This window comes from Ctenopharyngodon idella, chromosome 11 (genome assembly GCF_019924925.1).
Source record: "Ctenopharyngodon idella isolate HZGC_01 chromosome 11, HZGC01, whole genome shotgun sequence".
Classification (NCBI taxonomy): domain Eukaryota; kingdom Metazoa; phylum Chordata; class Actinopteri; order Cypriniformes; family Xenocyprididae; genus Ctenopharyngodon; species Ctenopharyngodon idella.
In genome coordinates this window covers 9,285,829-9,301,839 of record NC_067230.1, presented here as the reverse complement: position 1 = coordinate 9,301,839, position 16,011 = coordinate 9,285,829, and the positions used below count along the sequence as shown (strand labels likewise).

Here is a 16,011-nt window from a genome sequence, read left to right as displayed (position 1 = left end):
AATGTTTTGCCCTATCTATTAATTTAGTCAAACATACATTAAAAGTTAATTCATACAGTACATACAGTGAATATACCTTATCTATGATGCACATGCTTTTCATTTTCATAACTTTAAATTCATTTGGAAATGTTTGGGGGGATATAAATTGAAAATGGTCAGGAATAACTGTCCTGATATCACAATGAAGAAAAAATCTGGTAACACTGTATTTTAAGGTGACGTAGTTACATGTTACTACATACTTAATATAGTAATAAGAGTAAATTATGCATAATTACAAGCAACTAACCCTAAACCAAACCCTAACCGTAACTCTATAATAACTACATATAGTTAATTAATAGTACTCTGTACTTATTTGAGTAAGTATAATGTAACTACGTTACCTTAAAATAAAGTGTAACCAAAAATCATATTAAAATAATTAAATTCTTGGATTTTGGCATAGTCTTTTATATTACTATTGTTATTTCTTAGAAACAATATTTTAACATAATTTCTTATATTGTTGTTGTTGTACTGCTTATTAATATTTGAAATAATTTTAGATAGGCTTACTGAATGTTGCAATAAAACTACAGCAATAAAAAAGCACCAAGACAACATTATCGGAGAAATTTAAAGTGTTCATTTCAACTGTTAAGGTTTTTATGTTCTCCTGTTCAGTATGTGGCCCCTGCACTGTTACAGTCCATTTTCTTTCTCTAATCTTTGGCAAATGAGGATGTTTAACTCACAAAGGAAAATTAAAAGTGAGAAAAGCCGTTAAGGCTTCAGGCATTATCTCTCAGTCTGCAAGGAGACATCTCATTTACTGTTTGCCATCTCTCTGCAACATTAAAATTTGAAAAGCAACCCTGACTATTTCTTCTCACTTTTCTAAAGTTTTTCCCTCGTCTCTAGATGGGCTATCGGCTTCCTCTGCCCTCGGACTTGCCTGCCGCTTTGGGACTCCCGTAGCTTCTGCAGATCATAACAAACATGCCCGCATTACTTTTATTTTTATATTTGAATTACTTAAATATCTCCAAAGTTGTTTTTTGAACAGCTCTAATCAACACATTTGCCATTTGGGTGCTTTAATAACAAGCAAAAGCAGGCTGTTTATTTGAGAGATCTGTTTAAAAGACTCCATTACGGAGATGAATATCATTACTATAACAGAGTGAGGACTGTTTGTCTTAATTGTTTACTTAATTGACCTTGCAGAGCTGCTTCATGAGATCTAAAAGAGGCAAGACTATTTTTGTGGCACAGCTGAGATGAACCATAAGGTTCGGATGAATCATCTTATAGCCCATTAGCAATGACGGTCCATACATCATAAGAAAGCATTGCGCTCGTCACTTTAAACAACATCTTTGACCATCTGCACAACGTAGCTGCACTGTAGCAGTGATACATCATCAGCCGTTCCGTGTGTGTTTGGTAGGGGGACAATCAACGGTTTATTCTTGGCTGCCGGCTGCATTTTCCAACCTTCTGCCATCCACTGCTGCCACAACACCACTTGTATCAAATGTAAATATGCCATTCTGCAGTCAGATCCTTGAGTTATAGGAGTAAAAATAAGGCACACAATGTCCTTTGGGATGTCTCCATATGTTTCACACAATACATGTAAAGTTTCTGCTCTCCAAGAAGGAATATTTTGGGAGTCTACACTTCCTAATGTAGTCCTTCAGATCTGTTGACACTCTGCCTGTGTGTCGTGGAAATTCCCAATACTAATCTGACTTCACCACTGACAATTCGAACAACCTCCAGTTGTCAGTATAATATAATACAATACTACAGTACCAATACAGTACCTTTGGGAGTAATTCCCATCCTGAATATAGTACAATATAATACTACAGTATCTCGAGGTAATTCCCTCCTCGAATACTTCTAATACATTTCCAATACTTCAAGGTAATTCCCCTACTGAAGTAAGGTGATGGCGTCCAGTCAAGAAGCTACTATCACTACCTCAATCACACATGAGCACACAGGTCTTTAGCATCTATACACTCTCACCGTCCTTCTCAGTTGTACGCTGGTCTGACACAGGATCATTAATACTATCTTAGAGTATTACAGCCTCACCCAGAGGGTGACTCTATAGCCTTCCAACACTATCACGGCCTCTGCTGTGGTCTTTTGAGCATAGAATCTTTAATACTTCTATTCCTCAGCTGCGCAGCATATACCTGACACGATTTCCAAGTTGCTCTTTGCAGAAATGAAGTTTTATTTATGGCCGGGAGATCACTGGTCACAACAACTGAGTAAGTCTCTCAATGAATAGAAAGATACATGCACATTTAAATCTTACAGCTGAGTAAAAATCAATGCCACTCAAGTCTTTACTGTGATGTTTTCTGGTGATTGTTTTTTATAATGATCTAAGCTAATCATATGACTGTTAGTTTTACTGTGTTAAGCACTTTTTGGGTAAGTCTATATGGTCTCTGACCTGAGCATCCTTAGTCTGCATTTTCTGTACATATCATGTAGAAAATAGTTTTGACCACTTATGAGGCCATTACATAAAATATTTCTATCACATGTGTAAATACTGGTATTTAAATAGTCTTCAGCAAGGATGTGAAGTGTAGGCAAACAAATAACAGAAAACCAAATACAGCCAGATAAAGGATTAGTTCACTTTCAAATGAAAATTACCCCAAGCTTTACTCACCCTCAAGCCATCCTAGGTGTATATGACTTTCTTCTTTCTGATGAACACAATCAGAGATATATTAAATATCCTGACGCATCCGAGCTTTATAATGGCAGTGAACGGGACCAACGAGTATGAGCTGAAGAAAGTGCATCCATCCATCATAAACGTGTACTCCACATGGCTCCGGGGGGTAAATAAAGGCCTTCTAAAGTGAAGCGATGCATTTGTGTAAAAAGAAATATCCATATTTAACAAGTTATGAAGTAAAATATTTAGCTTCCACCAGACCGCCTTCTGTATTCAACTTAGGAAGAAAGCACAACGCCTCTCGCAGTTCAAAAAGCTTACACTATGTCCTACGCCTTCCCTATTCATCTTACGGAAAAAGCTTACTCGTTGGTATCACTCACTGCCATTATAAAGCTCAGATGCGACAGGATATTTATTTATATAACGCGATTGTGTTCATCAGAAAGAAGAAAGTCATATATACCTAGGATGGCTTGAGGGTGAGTAAAGCTTGGGGTAATTTTCATTTGAAAGTGAACTAATCCTTTAAGATGATTAAAACAATGCCATTGAAGGAACACTGATATCATAGTTATGCAACTCTTTATTTGGCCTGTGTACTTTTAAGCAGTTCCTCAAGATGTATGAGAAGAGGATTACCACACATAGTTTTAGTTCTCGTTAGCATTGTAATAAATGATGATTTTGCACAATGTTACATGACTGATGCTGCAATATCATCCGCATTGGGGACCTAATCTTATAACATAATCAAAAGTAAATCTGTGCACCAATGCAACACCAATTTGACTATATGGTTTTCATCAGGAGGGAGAGGTTGAAATTTGTTGAATGAAATTTAGGAGTAATAATTGTGTCTTACACCTCTACCAGACATGGGACATATATCTAAATTTCATATTCAAGCATTTATGTGACATTCAGGTGAGTATCTGCCCTGCCCTATTTAGCATGTTTTTAATCGGTTAAGCATCAATATGAAATTCTTTTATCTCAGAAAGGCAGAGGTTTTCCTTTTCTAACAGGATTACAGCTTTCTATGTAAACTAAACAGTGGCAATCACACTATAATTGTGAAGCTCATAAGGCCCCAGCCTCATTATATAGATGCTACAATCACAGAACTGTCCAAGGAATAAAAACATCTATGAAATCTCAAAAGACATGGAGCAGTCACCCTTTTTAAGAGTATGCAATAATGATAGAATTATAGGTAACCATGGCTACCAAACAGTAATGGGCCACCTGTGGGCTACTGGTTCAGTGAGGAAGCCAAAATGAGCTTAGTTTCAAAACACTGATGAGATCACATGTTTAGATAGAATAAAATGATGTTTGTTAACCAGTAAGCCTTATTTGACTACGGTTCCCTTGTATCATGCTACAATTCTCAGTTATCATGCCCTTACATTAGCGTCACACAAGAGAGGTGTGAAATGTGAGAAAAATTAGTTTTACAATACCTCCCAATTCTCATTTTCAAATAAGTAGTTTAAGCAGCTGCCAAATAGGTATCTGCAAAGCCCAATATTGTGCTGAAATAAACAGACTAAAATACAGGATTTTCACATGCTATCAGAATTATCATAAATACGATTTATCTAGTTAAATGGGTAGTTCACCCAAAAATGAAAATTTGGTCATTAATTACTCACTCTCATGTTGTTTCAAACCTCTAAGACATTCATTCATCTTCGGAACACAAATGAAGATCTTTTAGATGATATCTAAGAGCTTTCTGTCCCTCCAATGACAGTCTACGCAACTACAACTTTGACGCTTCAAAAAGCTCATAAGGAGATTGTAAAACTAATCCATATGAATTGAACAGTTTAGTTTATATAGTTGTCAATGAATGGGACACTAAATATCATTTTGGCTTAATAACATTTTTCCAATAAACAGGCAAGAATAAACCTGGTGTCCTCCATGATTCCTGTTCTTTCCGACAACAAAGCACTTGAATACGACAAGCTCGTAATCACAACTTAAGAAGTGGGAAGTAGAAAATTTCCGATAGCACGTGAAGGCAGTATTACGGAGCTCCGGACATGACATGCAGGAAAAAAAATAGTAGGCTAAATCGTGCGCACGATTTACTAATTCGTTCCCTCAATTTACTAAATCGTGCGCACAATTTAGTAAATCGAGGTAACGAATTAGTAAATCGTGCGCACGATTTAGCAAATTGAGGGAACGAAATAGTAAATCGTGCGCACGAAATAGTAAATCGTGCGCACAATTTAATTTTTTTCTTGCATGTCATGTGCGGGGCTCCGTACAGTATTGATTTTAGTCCTTCTTCGCATTTGCATTTAATAGATGGCAAACCAATTTAAGATGCATTTCCACCATCTACTGGACTGGAGTGAAATGAATTTAGAAGCCACAATGCAAGTTGCTATAAGGACTACAACAGTCAGCTGACTATTCAAGCACATAAATACGCATCCTTGTGGTAGTTGTAGTCCTTTGATAGAAAGTTGTTAGCAACTTCATTAAACAGCTTTAAAAATCACATTTTAAGTAGAGTTCAAGTAGACTATGATATTAATTTATTTAAGTCTCTTTAGTATAAGCCGCAATTTTTTTTTTTTTTTTTTATAAACTCAAAACTGCTATTAAAAAATAATATAAAAATAAATAAAAATTCCTGGCTGGAAAATCCAGATCATCTTCTGATTTTCAGGTCTTCAAATGGAACAGCTTTATTTAGCAACACCACTTGATTTATGATTGAAACAAGGGCTTTTCAACTATATGTATATAATTTCAATCATCTACAAAATTCTGTTCCACGCACAATTCTTAATTTAGGCCTACCCCTGTCTAGCAAGTCGGGGTGTTGGGAATTCCAGGATCTGACCATTCATTTGCTTCAGTTTTCCTTATGATCCACCTTAAATGACTGATCCCACACACAAGTCCCTCCCTCTCCGCCGCAGCTCTCCCAACCCTCAGACTGAATCTCTATCTCCCTCTTTCGATTTCCAGCCACGGCAACCAGTGATTGAAACTGTCTTTTTCGTTGCGCGGTGAAGGGTTGCGTTTATCCGCACTTTTCCTGGCGGTTAAACGGGGGGGCAACAAATAGAGCAGTTAACACGTAGAAAACAAGATTGAAAACCAAACAAAACTTGGATCTGTTTCGTTTGCGTTCCGTAACCAAAGCGGAACATACCTCAATCCCTCTTGTGATTATTTCCTCTTTTCTCTGGACGAGAAAAGGCTGTTGGATTGGGTTCGAGCAGACGGGCTTCTTACTTTTCAACGACGTGGTATAAGAAGTTTATACATATTTTAGCCTAAACGCGGAGGTCACGTTTTACATGTAGTAAAAGCGACTAATTCCATCCTGCTGGTTGACTGGCACCAATTCTAAAGTTAGTTTCCAGATGCAGAGTAAACAAACACGGTTTGCAAGCGACGAAAGACATTGCCTGTCCGTGCAAGTGTTTACTTAGAGACCTTTTGCGTCTTTAATCTTTGGGAGTTTTGAGGAGAGAGTTTTTGAGGAAGCTGGGCTTGTTTCTCGATGCATTGAATGAAGAGGAACGTCCCATGTGCGGCTTTCACTCTTTCTGACAACCCTTCAGGCTTAGGTAGGTTTGTTTTTCCTGTTTTATTTTACTAATTTCCTTCACTTTGATTTTCCTGTCCACAGGTGTGCGCGTGCATGTTCCATCTTGTAAACGGTCCTCAGAGCCGCGCCGTATTTGCTCACGAGACATTTTTTTTTTTTTGCCTGTTGCAAGTATTCATTTCTGCACAGCTTTTCGGCGAGAAATTGAATCGTTACGTTACTTAAACTGTGAAAACTATTTTTTTTTTGGCATTCAAGTAACGTACAAATATCTATTACATGTAAACCCTACGCTTAGCGTTCATGATTTTATTTGTGTTTATTAGCGCATTTTAGTACCATTCCACAATCATTGCTGTCAGCGCAGTCATATAACGTGGAAGTGTGCACGTTTTACACTACTAGCTAATAGGGTCATTTAAATTGACATAAATAAACGGGTACATTTCATGTGAATTGTACAGAGGCTCTCTAGCTGATTGATAAAGAGGTAATCAGTCGATCCATCTGACGTCACCCCCTTTGGTAACGTACACCGCGCCTCTTTCGCGCCTCTCTGGGTGTGTCCTCGCGCTATTGCGTCGAAGGGGAAACCCTGCAATTTGTTATCCGTGAGGAGCTTCGATTCTCTGTCCTGTGAGGAGATCAAAACATTCCCAGTTGTGTCAGAAAGAGAAGAACACGAGGCACATAAGCTTTCTGGTTTGTGTTATGTTTAAGTTTGAATGTTAAATGAAGATTCGTGTGTGATATCAACGGTTTCTTTTTTGAAGCTCTACGTCACCTTCAGGTGTCTTCTAACCGTTAGCCTCAGCAGCCTGAGGGGATGATAAATGGGCAATTCGCCTAAAAATAAACGTTTAGCAGAACGTTAGGGACGCCTCAGTCAACATTGATTTACATTGTATGTTTTCCCATGCAACGAGAGGTCTGTAATTGACTAAACTCTTCGTGTTTCACAGAATAAAGTAAGTCAAACGGGTTTAGAACAACATTAAGGTAAAATTATTTCGTTTTGGGCGAACTATTCGACGTACAAACTGATATTGTGCATTATGTGTAAACCGAACTCTTGAGGGCCTCTAGAAGACTTCTGACCCTCAAAAAGGTCAGGTTATGTTTATTTTATAGGTGGAAACGAACATTATCTTGTTCCTTCGGCAGAAGGTACATTAATCTTGAAGATTTGGAGGGTTTCTGTGAGACAAATCCTAGCAGTTAGTTTACCATGTCACATTCACAAAGTCTCCTTGTGTGAAAATTGGAAAACCACCTTATTGTTTTACTTCCCACAGGGGATGTCCACGAGCTAATCTGCTGGTGTGAGGACGATTTGTTTTGTGGAAATTTTGTGCCCACAAAATAATCAGAAGAGAAAGGTCAGTCATTATGAAATATGCTGTGATCACTTTTAAAGCTTATCCCTGTAGAGCCACCATAATCCAGGAGAATTCAACCCATCACTGAAGGACTGTTGTTAACCAAATAAGAGACTTAAACTCAGAGATCACGGTGTCATCTGATAGATCTGCAAATTGTACGTATTTAAATGTGGAACGTTGTGTGTGTTTGCACATACAGTTCATTTTTCATAAGAATTTATTAGTAATTGTGAAGAACCAACTCAAGGACATCAGTAAGCAGATATCACAGCTGAACAATACCACTTGTGTAAGCATTCATGTGTGAGTGGGTGTGCTTGTGCATGCTTTAAACTTTACATAACCTGCAAGGTGGGGGTGTTTGGAGCTATCGTGAAGTTTTCTTCTCTAGTGATTACTCCAGTCGACTGATGCAATTTATTGTTGTGCATATCAAGCTGTTTACCCTGCAGAGCATCTGTTCCCTCTAATTAGGGGAGAGTTGTACTGTTCAGCCTCCCTCCTCAGACATGATCATGGGCGCTGGTGGTAACATCAGCCTGTACCATGACTCAGGTCTCCCTGGTGTGACTACTGGCTATAAATGGGAGAGCTATATCTACTAGCTCAGACTGTTGTGTTGAAAACACGACTAGAGGCACTTAATGAGCTGTGGGGGATTGTTTAACGTGAAACAGTATGGGGGATGTACCTGTTGAATTGGGCTGAAATGGAATATAATGCCTTCGTTAGTGGAGAGTAGAAGCATCTGCATGCTGTAGCGTAATGATAAAATTTCAGGAGAATCTCATCAAAATGTGCTCTGGTAACATTTCATTTAAAGAGCTGAATAATTAAGTTTTATTTTGCCTTTGTATAAAGAAAATCAAGCTTTTACTTTTTTAATTATAACATTAATAACTGATTGCAAATTACATGGAAAAAAATTGTAGTTGTAATGTAATCCGTTACATCACACATTTTAGGTAATATAATCTGACTACTTTTAAATGACTTTTAATTACATTGATTTGAATAGAATAATCTTATACCATATTGATGTAAAAATACAAAGAGAAAGAAAATATATTCTATTCTTTATCAACAACAACATGAAGTGCATTAAATACTACATCAGGGTTTCCCAGACTGGGGTTTGTGAAGAAACTGCAGGGGTTTGTGAGTTTAATGAAAAGCTATTAAGTAATTAAATCATTAAAAAAAAAAAAAAAAAAAAAAAAAAAAATTAAATTAAAAACAATAAAAATAAAACACTTACTAAAAAAAAAAAGAATGTCACTGAGTGGTATTGAAAATAATAATTTTGTTCGTCAGGAGTTGATCAGATAAGCAATGTTGAAAAAAACAAAACAAAAAAACATTTAAAGTCCCCCTGAAATCAAAATTTAAGTTTTTTAGCTTTTAGTATGAATATGTTTGCCTTAAGGTTGTGAATAAGTTGGTGTGTTCCAAAACAATGACAAAATTTGCATTTAGCAGATATAAGCATTCAAAACTTAGTCTCTCATTTCTGCTAAAATGTATCAAGGATTTTCATGACATCACCGCGGACTTTAGGAGAAACAGTTAGAGATTAGAAGGAAACTGAGTGGCTGTTTACATGACACCATTTTCAACTAAAAACAAAAAACTTGTATGCGTTTTGGCTGTTCATTTACACAACAATGGTGTTTTGGTGGCCTGAAAACGCAGACTTTTGAAAACGGGTTTCAAAGTGGAAGTTTTTGAACACGATACCGTTATCATCTCTGTGTAAACTGCAAAAACGCGAATCCGTGAGAATGGGGAAATAACGAGAAGAATATCAAAGTGCAGTAAACTGTAAAAATAAGTTGTATATGCATGCGCGAGGCGAGTACTCTGTAGAAGAATGCGTATATGCACAGGCATGTAGTCTTTCTTTACAAAAGCGCCAACTACTTGTCTGGCATGTGTAATACAGCGTTTTTAGTCATTTGCGCAGATCCGTGTGAATGGGTATAGTTTTGATAACGTTGTCATCTGTACAAAGAAAAAACTTTTCCGTTTTTAGTACATCGTTGTCTTGTAAACGTACCCTGAGGTTTTACCGAGCTCAATGGCCAAGCTGTGATATAAACAAAACTCTATTGGCTATTTTAAAAAAGGGGAGGAGCTGTTCAGTATGTCCCGCCCTGTCTTCCTGTTTCAGTTGAAATTACGTCAACGCATTGAATAATGCTGCGCATTCCAAGGCACTTCACTGGGCCTTTAAAAGTGAAATGATTTCTGTAAATCCAGTGATTAAATGCTGTGTGGGTCTCAGTTTTCAGTGATAGGCACATGATTAGTGGCTGATCTTTGTGTGCAATTCCACAAACCTGGAAAACTATAATATACACGCAGTATGCTTTTTTTAGAAAGGAAAATTTAAAAAAAGAAAAAAGAAGGGAGAATCAATGAATTATGAATAATTTACTGCCATTGTGAGAATAACTTGTGATCTTGCAATCAATAAAAAATAACTGTAGTCTGATTGTGAGTATTTTAAAATGAAATATAATTAATTACAAGTACTTCTTATTTGCTTACATAGTCAAGAAGACGACTAAATGTAATCAGTTACTATAGCCAGCACTGATGACAAGTAATTACTGCCTGCCCCAAATTCTAATTACCAGTGTGTTTGGACATTCTGTAATTCCCAAATGTTTAATTTGATTATTGTAATGTAATACAGTTTTTTTTTTTTTTTTTTTTTTTTTTTAGTCAGAAAAAATTTCTGAACTGTGGTAATGAGAATTGCAGGGAGTGATTTAAAGTCAACATTGGGAATTGATTGGATTGTTGGATCGTTGTTGTCTGCCAATTGCTGCAATCTTATGAGAGTGACAGTTTGCTGGAGGAGAGGAATCATTGTCCCTTAAAGTAGATGAGATGTCGTTTCAAGCGGTAGAAGTTATTTTGATTAAAGATTAAAGAATTAAAAAAAATGCATGGTAATAAACACTTCAAATTAAGAATTGCCAATTTTCATGGAGACTTACTCTCAGTGCCCTGGAAAATATTATTTCTACAGCTTTCAAATGAATAAAATGTTTAATTAACTCTAACCCATTATTTTCAAGAAAACAAAGTAATAGGTCTTATGTGCAGGGCTGTAGCTAGGGAATTCTGGGCCCCCTGAAAAAACATTGATGTGGGCCCCCACTGTTCTGCACTTATATATTATACGGTAATGGTAAGATATAGGCATGGAGGTCCACATCTGGTGCCATGCACCTAATAAGGATTTCTTTCAAAATAACAAAACAGACAAATAAATAAATGCAAATAAAAAAAATTGCCTTTACTTATATACTTATTATTTACTTATATGCTTATACAAAGTTGTATGTAAATATTATATCAAAACAATGGCATTAAGCCATTAATACTTTCTTATTATTTAAAGTCATCAAGTAATTATGCAAGACAAACTAATAAATTAACAACAAAAGAAAATGATAAAATAAACTTTTTTTCTTTTTTTCTTTTTTTATATAAAGTAGGCCTACCAGCAATATAACAGGCCTATAAAATGTCTTTCCAGGCGGTCTGATGTAGCTGAGATAAATATTCAGAAATTAAAAAGAATACAGTCAAATGTAAAATTAAACCACTTAAATTTCTGATTGTCTTCATTTTTTGATGAAGATAATGTGCTACTATTTTATTAAATAAAGCTAGTAAATTTATCCATCAAGAGCAGTGAGTTGTATTCGCTTTTTCTTGATGGTATTGTTATCTTAAACATATTACATCAACAGCTGGCAGGTTTGTAATCCTTGTGACATGCATATCCTTTTTTTCTGCAGTTTGTACAAACCAATAAACTACATAATAGTGCAAAAAGACTGGTGCTGCGTCCCAATTTGCCTACTTATGCTACGCCCTAAAAGTATGTATTGTTTTTGTGAAGAAAGCGTACATACTTTTGAGTGTGTAGCAGAAGAGTATGCAAGCTTTGGGACATACTGCTTCGTCATAATTGCATCTTTAACGGACGCTCTGTCGCTTAGTTACATGCAACATGTAACCGTTTAAACTGCCCTGTCAATCATCTTGTCACAGTTAAATCCTCCACATTCAATTAAATTTAATTTCCTACCATTTTGGAGAGAAATGTAGTCGCCTGTTGATCTGCCAGTCATGGGTCTTTCAAGCGGAGAACTCTCCTCATGTTTGCATAATGATACATTTAAAAGTTAATGACCAAACGCATCGTTATAAAAGTTCGTAATGCTGTCGTAGATGAAATATAATGTGGATAACATTTAATAAATATATTTTTGTCAGGTTAGGAACTGATTATTAATCACTCAAACCCCTTTATCTTAACCACTCTGCTTAATCGTCGGCCTCACACATTCGTCATGTTTGTAGTTTTTCAACACTTTTTATTTGCGTTTGTAGTTCCAATCGAATCCTTGTCCGTAGTGCAATGGGTTGTGGACAGTATTAGCCATTAGAGTGTATGGGGTATCTTTGGAATACTCATTTCAACATACTACAATTAGAGACACACTAATTCTTATTGCGAATACTATTTAGGACGGATAGTATGCGAATTGGGACGCAGCATGTGACTTTGAGTGCATAATGCACGCTGGTCAACCGATATTGTTTTTTGATATCTTTAGAGAGCAGAATTGAAAACACAGTATCCAGCGCTCATAGTGATGACAATAAATATTGAATAAATATTACTCCTCTGTATAGAAAATTGACATAAACATATGAGAATCCATCAATATTTCTCCAAATGTGCATGCTTTTAAGCATATTAAGAAATTACGGTCAATATAAGATTTTAAGAGTCAAAATGTGAAGCTTGAGTCTTAGATCTTTTTAATGATGTATAGTTTGTCAACTGCACATTAACATTTAGGCTATATAATATAACAAATATATTAGCCTATATGAAATGCCATAGAGGTAGGAATGTTCAGACACTTTGCATCACAGAAATACATTATATTTTAAAGTATATTAAAATAGAAAACCATTATTTGGTTAGAGACTTAAGACTTCTTTTAAAAAAATGTGTCCAATCTTTTGACTGGTACTGTAATGTAACATAGGCCTATACAAAATTTTCTTCACATGATGTGCAATAATACGTGCATGCATGAGATCACAAAAATCATGTTTTTTTTTTTGTCAAGAGTGGACATTAATCCTCTTATCAGCATGATCACAGAGGGTTTTTTCACAGCCTACCTGACTGAAAGAGCTCATTATGCGGCTTATTACATCATTTTGAAGCAAAAACTCTAGTCTACAACCTCCAATACCCAGAAGTCTTGTGAACACAGATTTAATATTTTTTTTTTTTTGGCCTTATTTCAGTGACTTTAAGTTTTTACTTTTTTCAGTAACCAGGCATAAACGTTATTCCTTCAAAAACACAAACATGTACATACATGTTCCTCACATATTATTGTATCCTAGTTTGTGCTGAATACAGTGTAATGTAGGGCTGGGCGATATGACGATATTATCGTATATCGACGATGTCTTGCAAGTATCACGATGTCGATATTAAAAGTCAGTTACAGACGATAATCGCCAATATCGAGAAAAGAAAAAAAATTAACATAGTCCCGTAGTTACCATTCACATATTTATTCACATAGCATAAATAAAATATTTTGTAGCCTGTAGTAGCTAGCTAATTAAATAGGAATAAAAAATCTATTCTGGAATCACATTTACTTAAGGCCAGGAATTGAATAGGCCTAGGCTACTCTTTATACAAGTAACATTTTGATTTTGCTTATTAACAATGTATTTTTATTTTTAAAACATTCAAGCATTCCCGTAAACACAGTTTTGTCACGCATGTGTGTGTAACAGACTATATTGGATTTGTGTATTGACATCAACCTCCTATACCCGCGGCGCTAATAATGTACATTTCTGTTTAAACCGACAAGATTGTTAAATTAGAATTAGAAGGCTAAATTAAATTAGAATGGATAGCCTGTGTCTATGACTCGTTAAAAATAACCACATTTGTTTTCCAGTGGTTTCGTTTTACACGCGCAAACAACAGAAAAGGAGGATTCACATCTGCAGCGCAAAATAAACTCATATAGCCTAAATAAAACGAATAAATACACAAAATATATTCACTTAAACAATTAACAGATTAACAAAACGAAAAAAAAAAAAAAACTGAAGCCATATGCTGTTTTAATTTATTTTTTTGCGACGCTCTCCACACAAACACGTTCAAAAGGAAACTAAGACGGAAGAAAGTGGTAGGCTACCTGTTTTCTTTATTTTACAAAAACAAAATGTTTTGTTTTTGTTGTGAGTGTACACAGATATGATTAAACTCTTTACAGTTTATGTATGACCAAAAATGAGTAGCCTATTTTAAGTTGTTTTCACTGGTGGAAGAAAGCAGCCTCGCACGCACATGTCAATAGCACTGCTTGACATCGCAGCCTGTTCATTATCAAAATAAATGAAAAATAAAATTCACAAACAACATTTGTAATGACTTATTTTCCAAATAAATAATGATTTTTTTTATTACTATTATTTCGTTATAAGAGGCCTGTAAGGACACATCGGAGCTCTAAAACATGAGGAAAAAAAAAAAACCTTTCCGTTTTTGGTCATGCAGAACAAATCAAATTGTTTTTAATCGCTTTTAGACAAATAACAAATACACGATAGCTTAACTACAAGTTTAAAAAACAGCGCGACGCATTTAAAATTAAATAAATTAAACGTAGCCTATCATCATGATATGTGTCCGATGTTTCTCTTCCAAAAATGAAAGAGAAACATCGGACCTTAAGAAAAAATAGGCAAGACACATTTGACATCAACATGCATCATTATTACAATCACCACCAGAATGTCCACCTTCACAATGAACTCACGAAACGAAATAAATTTCAAACACTTGATCAGTGTGGAAATGATTAACATAACAACAAAGTTAATGTTTTATATTAAAGCACAAACTAAGAAAAGAAAAACAAACCTTTAACCTTTAATTAAATTAAGTTTATGCCTACTGATTTGCAGGCTATTGTCAGATAAAGTGCAACCAAACTGATGTGTGTTTACAGTGCTTGTCGGCTATGTTGTCTCCGACGGGGGGCGGTGCGGAAGGGGCGGGGCTTGGGTAAGCGATATTATCGGATATCGCGATATTTTTTAAGGCAATTATCGATAAAAAAATTTTTACATATCGCCCAGCCCTAGTGTAATGACACTTTTGTCATTAATATGTTTATGAACAACTGAAAAAACCACAAATGTCAGGGCATGTCAAAACTTCTCCAGGGCCCCAAAAATCCTCAGACCCCAGAGGGTTAAAAAGGAAACGCAAAGCTGCGAAAGAGAACTGAATCCACTACTGACAGGACGTTTCTGTGTGCTCGCTTCGAGTGGAACATGGATAAGCATAGTAGCCTTGGTCTTCGTTTGCGCATCTAAGCGGTCTTATACACACAGAGAGAGAGAGAGAACTCTGAAGAGAATTTATGCTCCTCAGGTGGTAAATCAACCTCATATGAAAGCCCATTAATTGTATATTGCAACTTATTTATTGTTTGTTGCATATTTATTTATTTATTTATTTTTCAAATAATATTGCACTACATTATTTTCCTACTTTGGCTCTTTTAGAAAAATTCATTAACAAAAAATGAAAAATTGGCTCTTTGGTCAAAAAAGGTTCCTGACCCCTGGTTTAAAAGATAAAATTGCGTATTTGCTGAATGCTGACGGTAAATGAGAAAGGATTATAGTGTTTGCCTTTCTGTTACTAATAATATAAATGCAAACGCTATAAAAATATTTGGTATACAGTTTACTTTCTTTGTGTAACAGTTCTATCAAATAACATATTAGACAAAACTGTTAAACAAAGACCATAACTAATGAAGATGGAGAATGGGAGTGTTGTGTGCACAGGCACTGCTGTTCTTAGACCCGGTGTTCTCGACACTGTCAAAATAAAAGTCCCACTTCTAACACATCTGCCAAACAGAAAAACTGATTGGCCGATACCGATATTTATGCCGATGCAATTTATATTGGTCAACAACTAGTGGTGATTTGACTTGTTGAGCTTTGATAATGATTAAAAAAAACTGCAGGAAGGTTCGACCAGAAACGTATGAATATGTTAGATTAGATAAACGTCTTAACAGGGTAAAATGTTAACCAATCTAAGTAATCGTGTTAGTCAGTAACTATAATAACAATAGCCCTGATCATTTCTTTCTTTTGATTGTATGGTGAAATATGACCTGGCTGGACATGTTCTTGAGTTGTTTTGTGAGATTCACCCATTAAAGCAAAAACAGACTGGCAAATTT

General features: G+C 35.7%; 1 protein-coding gene across 7 annotated transcripts in view; it reads left to right on the top strand.

The window, feature by feature from the left end:
* The first annotated feature begins 5,624 nt into the window (after positions 1 to 5,624).
* The window catches only part of atp2b4 (ATPase plasma membrane Ca2+ transporting 4), a 110,309-nt gene continuing 99,922 nt past the window's right edge, over positions 5,625 to 16,011 (top strand). For 3 of the 7 annotated variants that reach the window (XM_051911718.1, XM_051911712.1, XM_051911717.1), the window contains exons 1-2: positions 5,626 to 6,303; positions 7,580 to 7,663. The gene's annotated coding sequence lies outside the window, so the exon portion shown is untranslated. Of the gene's footprint in view, positions 6,304 to 6,824; positions 6,987 to 7,579; positions 7,664 to 16,011 lie in introns of those variants that run through there. The other 4 variants (XM_051911719.1, XM_051911714.1, XM_051911715.1 and 1 more) reach the window with 4 other exon arrangements.